Source organism: Octodon degus, unplaced genomic scaffold, assembly GCF_000260255.1.
Source record: "Octodon degus isolate 3935 unplaced genomic scaffold, OctDeg1.0 scaffold00045, whole genome shotgun sequence".
NCBI lineage: Eukaryota > Metazoa > Chordata > Mammalia > Rodentia > Octodontidae > Octodon > Octodon degus.
In genome coordinates this window covers 8191281-8197826 of record NW_004524621.1, presented here as the reverse complement: position 1 = coordinate 8197826, position 6546 = coordinate 8191281, and positions in this window count along the sequence as shown.

Here is a 6546-nt window from a genome sequence, read left to right as displayed (position 1 = left end):
TCTCATTGTTGGGCTTCAGTGTCCCCTCCGCATATGAGGAGCACAGCTTGCTCTGGAATAGAGGCTTGTGATTTGAACTCCTCTGCACCACTTTTGGGGCCAGTCAACTTCCCAAGGCCATCCCAGGTCACTGGACCTTGATGGGCCATGTACACCAGAATCTCCTTCAAAGACATCAGGTTGTATTAGTCTGGGGGTAAATCTGAATCCTGCTGCAGCAGAAGTAAGGGCTCCCTAAGATTTCCCCTTGGGCAGTGTAATCTAAGACCCAAATCTGACCATGTCTACCATCACTTAAACATCTCCTGTTCCCCTCATCCTAGGATTCTGTGGGGAAATTCAAGTCACTTAAAATGATGCTGCAGGCTCTTCATAATACTGCTACCATCAACTATTTTCTTTTTTTTTTCTTCTTCTTCTTCTTTTGCATTACCAAGGATCGAACTCAGGACCCTGCTCTTGCCAGGCAAGCACTTATTCTACTGAGCTATCTCCCTGGCCCTGTTTCCATAATAAGAGAATTTCTACATCTGGGTTGTCATTAACTATAGGATTAACTATAGTAAGTGTATAGAAAGCACTTAACATGGTGCTCACCCAGCACATAGCACATGTTCAATAAATGGTGGCTGTCCTCAGTTATTACCACTGTTGCTCTCCCTTTATCCTTCTTTCAGTACCTCCTACTGTGAAATGTGGTTTCATGCTACTGTGTGCTTTCCCTCTGTCTAGAGTCTTCCCAATTACATCTCCTACTTTGTGCCCATTTGGGGTGTAATTTAACTAAGTGGAATTGCTGTAGCCAGCTGAATTAGATAGAAATATTATAGTCAGTCAGACAGGGCCAGGCCCTCAAAGAGACAAGATGGAAGACAAGGTAACATGGCAACTTGGAAGAGACACGGACACTCCCATATGGGCCAGACCTCAAGACAAAAGAGGAAACACAGCTACATACTTCCCTAGGGATGGGCATCAGAGATTGATATTCTAAATAGGTATCAATCACCTTAAAAGAGCCCAAATGAGTTACTAGCCCAACCCCCAACAGGAAGAGACCCTGTCCCATATTCAGGCCAGCTTGCTACCTGACTCACTTCCCCATTTGGTACTGGATTTAATCAATTTTACCCAAGCAATCCTGCTTGTAATCCCCTTGGTTGACCATAGTTTTGTCCCACCTCATGCCCACCTAAGTGAGTTCCCATGTCTTCTCCACCACCTTAGACCAGCCTTACCACATGGTTTTCCTCTATAAAAGTCCCTGGAAGAGGGGCCAGGGGGATGGCTTAGTGGAATAAGTGCTTCCCTGGCAAGCGCAAGGGCCTGAGTTCAATCCCTGGTTCCACCAAAAAAAAAAAAAGTCCCTGGAAGAGACAGCTTCCTGGGGATTACCCACTGGGGAATCATCCACTGGAGAGGGTGGCTTTCTGTCCTTCTCTTGGATAGAAGCTTTCTTTCCCCCCAGTAAATATATTCTGCTCATAACCTCCGTTTGTTCCTAAAATAATTCATTCTTCAATTTTAGAGAACACAAACTTGTCCCAGACACCTTCTAGGTTGAGAGATCAGTTTTTCTCTCACTGTCATTTTTTTTCTCTCCGCCACCCCCCACCCCCTGTGTCATTTGGAGTTTCCCTCTATTGGAATCACTCACCACATCATTTCTTGCTTCCTTTATTCCCCTGAAATTGAACTTCTAGTGATCTTGTGTCTTCCTACCCTCTGATCTTTTCAAGGGCTGAAACTAGGTTTACCCACCTCTACTATACTACTGAGGCAGGAGAGGAAAAATAAGACAGAAGGGAAACAAGAAAAACTGTAATTTTAAAAAATTGTACTTTTCATAAAAACCACAGGTTTAAAACACAAAGCCAATCAAAAATCCCTAAGATTCTTGACACTATAAGCCTGGGCCATTCTCCTTTACTTGTAAATGAACCTTTTTTTCCCACTCATTAATAGACCATCTCTTTTCACCTGTAAATGGACCATCACCCTTTCCCTGAAGAAAGAATTGCTGCCTTTCATCTGTAAATTGTATACCCTCTTTCCATTGATTCACAACTACAAATCTCCACTCCTAAATCCCCTATAAACATACCCAGCTGAGGGTATAAGTGCCTCTCTCCTGCCTCCCTCCCTTGAGGGCCTGCATTCTTATTTGAGCATGTATTTTGAAAAGTCTGCCTAATAAATTCCTTTGTGTCTCTTCCTGTTGCATACTGAAAATTGTTTTTCTGTGATGGGAGTCAGCAAACCCGCAACCTGCCTGTGGGTGGGGTGAGCCGAAGTTCCCCATCACTACTTTGGAGACCTAAGACCCTCAGATGACAGTGCCACCGCGACCATCATGCCTCTCCACAGGGAGCTCCAGAAAACCCATTTATTCAAAACATATCTGTTTCTGGAACATCCATTAAGTGCCAGGCACTGCCCCCATTCTTCAGATATATTGATGGCTGAGGTAGATGCGGACATTTGGAAGGGTACATTACAACTGCAGGGACAGGAAAAAAGAGGGTCAACACCTTAGTTAAATAAAAAGTTCTCTCTGTGTGTTCCCCTGGCTGGAGGAATATTCTTTGTTTGCACTGACAGGGAAAGTTAGTGAGTGTCCCTTACAAACTGTCAAATAGAAGTACTGAGGAGCCCCAGGGGCATCTCAGAGGTAAGCAGTTAGCCGTGCTGTGGAGAAGTACGCCCTGGATACAGCACAGGTCTGTGACAGCTGGGCCTTTGTCACTGACCTCGGACACCAAGGGCAGAGAAGAGAAAGATGGTGTAGAAGGGAAAACGGCAGTTTTGAATATGAGCCCTACTGTGAATGGCTCCAGGGCATGTTCCAAATTGCAAGTGCTGATTTGCAGTCGAGCTGTTTTTCACTTGGACAACTTTATATATTGTGCTCCAGGGTAAACAAGAACGGGGATGTATTTACTTAATGATGTGGGAAGGCCAGCCAGTAAATAAAATAATTACAAAGTGTGACAAGTACTTCATAAAGGGGCCTGAGAGAGGTGGGGGAAGGGCAGTGCTAGGCTGCCCTGATCTAGGGAGCTGAGCCTGGATTTCACTGGAGTGCATCAGAGACAAGAGGAGAATGGGAATTTGATTTACCTTTAAAGAAGAGCACATCTGTTGCCACGTGGAGTCAAGTTTGATTTAATTGAGTCAATTATTTCTGGAGAACATCCAAACACATTGGCTTTTACTACTTGAAGCCATCACCAACCACCCTTTTCCGGACTGAATTTCCACAGCTTCTGTAGGACTGGGGACCCCTCTTCTCAAGGAGACAAACATTCCATTTCTGGCTTAGATTTGCATTAGAAAGAGACCTTAATTACTCTGATCTCTCACACCTCTGAGGAACTGATTTGAGCTGTTCAGATGCTAAGCATGTTAATTGGGTAAGAGGCCCAGCTGAGCAGAACCCCCCACCACCCCCCACCCATACCTCAGTGGGAAGGGGGGACAGCAGGGTGGAGGGGAACCCCCTCACTTGACAGGTTTTGGGAGATCTGTAGGGGAGTTGGAGGGCAGCTGACCTACCCTTTGGCCCACTTCCATCCTATGGTTCTTTTTGCTAGGTAGCCTCAGAGTTAAAAGACATTTATTCCTAATATTATAGACAGCTAAGTTGTTTAGAAATATTCTAGGCAGTCGGAAAGGGCTGGGTCATCAGAAGTGGGTGCAAAAGGCAACTGTTGCTAGAGGCACAGGCTGAGGTCAGGCTCCGATAGAGAAAATGGTTACACCCACATACTTCCACTAAGGATGAAGAGCAGCACTGAGATTCTAAACAGGTATCAAGCACCTTGGGTGGGGGAACAAAACCTCACTTCCTGGAAACGTCCCCCTTACTCTACATATTTGCTGGGTGGTTAGCTTCCCCATTTAATCAACTATAGCAAAGCCAGTATTGGTTGGCCACAGTTTTGTCCTACCTCACACTCACCTTGTGATTTCCCAGTGGACCAATGCCACCCAAGCAACTAGTAGTCTCATTGGCAGTGGATTTGTCCCACCTTAGACCTGATTCTCTTCATAATTTTGGTCGTAAAACTCTCTGCCCTCAGTAACCCACTTGGGACCCCTCTGTCTCTCTGGGGCAGAAGCTTTCTTTTCCTGAGTAAATATTGTCTTCTCTTAACCTCCATCATTCCTAGAATTCATTTTTACAGTTTAGAGAACATGAACTCAGCATGTCGGACATGCAGCGGGCTAGCAGGTTGAGAATTAAAATATATTTTCCCTGTTATTATTTGGGTTATTTGAAGGGCCTATATCATCCCTGTATCACAGTTCTCCAGTTCATGCTAGAGTAAATTTCTTGCATGAACCACTATGAATAGTTACATGTTTATTTATGAGATTCTTTAGTAATTATTTACCTTCCCCAGGGGAACAACAGCCTCTATTTTATTCACCAATCTATCTGAAGTGCCTTGCTTGGTGTCTGGGCCTCAAAGGTCAATAAATATTTGTTGAAGTAGGAAATGAATACTTGCATGCTCTACTGATGGTGAAGTCATTGTCTCTTGTGGAGATCTTGCTCTCTTTAATTACCTTTCCTTGTTAGTTGTTCTCCTTCTTGTAGCTACATTTGTTTCCCTGGAGCATCCACCTTGCACTGGCTTGTGGACTCGTGAAGGCAGCTCCTCCCTTGAGGCTGGAAGTCTATGACTTGTGAACGCTGTCTTCCTGACCTTGCTTCCCGCGGCATAACCCAGCCAGTTCCTTTCTGAGTCTAGGCACTGCTTACCCTGACTGCCTGTCAGGACGCAGTCCGGATTGTCCTGTTCATGCTCACAATTAAAGACTGAGAAATTTGTACAGGTGGGGCTGAATTCCTTCCCTTGTTCTGAGAACTACACTTCTACTAATGTAATGTTTGAAATACATTTGCCTTTACTCTGTTTAAATCAATAACTAGGGCAACCAAGAAGGAAGATCAGTCCACTGATTAAGGTTTCTCCCCTTGTGCTGGTATAGAAAATGTCAATAGTGTTTATATGGGTGTTTACCGTAAAACTTTTTCAGTTTCTTGATACATTTGAAAATTTTCATAATGAAATGTTAGAAAGGGGCTGGTGAGATGGCTCAGTGGTCTAAAGCACCTACTTAGAACAAGCTTAGCAAAGCACAGGGACCCTGGTTCGATCCCCCAGCACCACATGCCAGCCCTGCCCCCAGGTGGGCTGAGCTGGCCACACACACACACACACACACACACACACACACACACACACACACAAATAAAATAAATAAATTTAAAAAAAAAGAAATGTTAGAAAAATAAAAAAATCAATATATGGGGCTGGGGAGATGGCTTAGTAGAATAAGTGCTTCGTTGGCAAGCTCAAAGGTCTGAGTTCAATCCCCGGTTCCACCAAAAAAAAAAAAAAATCAATATATTAGTTAAAATGGAATATTGGAAATACCTCAATTAATCCTAAAGAGACACAGACAGAATGGAACAAGATAAAATAAATAGTAAGCAAATTTTAAAATGGCAGGGCTGGGCAGATAGCTCAGCAGATTAAAGCACTTGCTTAGACTGAGACTGGGCGTGGTGGCTCCAGCCTATAATCCCAGCACTTGGGAGGCTGATAACAGGAGGATCACTAGAAGTCCTATCTGTATAGTGAGACTTTATAGATCCTATACTAAATACATTTTTTTTTTTTTTTTTTTGGTGGAACCGGGGATTGAACTCAGGCCTTTTTACTTGCCAGGGAAGCACTTATTCCACTGAGCCATCTCCCCGGCCCCATTTTTTTTTTTTTTTAAATGGCTGTCCTAATGATATAGGGGAAAAATGAAACTCCTCACCAGACAAGTACCTTGATGAGTTTGTGTTCTCTAAAATTGAAGAATGAATTTTAGGAACAGAGATTATGAGCAGAATATATTTATTGGGGGAAAGAAAGCTTCTAAGAGAGGGACAGAAGGGGGGTGCCTCTGAGTGGGTCCCCAGGAAACTGTCTCTTCCAGAGACTTTTATAGTGTAAAACCATGCGGTGAGGTGGGTCTAAGGTGGTGGAGAAGACATGGGAACTTGCTTAGATGGGCATGAGGTGGGACAAAACTATGGTCAACCAAGGAGATTACAAACATCATTGCTCAGGTAAAATTCACTAAATCCAGTACCAAATGGGGAAGCCAGTCACATAGCAAGCAGGCTTGAATATGGGACAGGGTCTCTTCCTGTTGAGGGTTGGGCTAGTGACTCATTTGGGCTCTTTCCAGGTGATTGATACCTATTTAGAATAACAATCCCTGATGCCCATCCCTAGGGAAGTATGTAGCTGTGTTTCCTCTTTTGTTGAAGTATGGCCTATAGGGAGTATCTGTCTCTTCCAACTTGTAAAGTCACCTTGTCTTCCATATTGTCTCTTTGAGAGCCTGGCCCTGTCATCTCCCTGCCTGTAATATTTCTATGTAATTCAGCTTCCTACAACACTAGTGGCATTCATATAAAAAAAAAATGAAATGCAATGAACAAAATATTTCAATAAAAACATAGAAATTCTTAGGCTG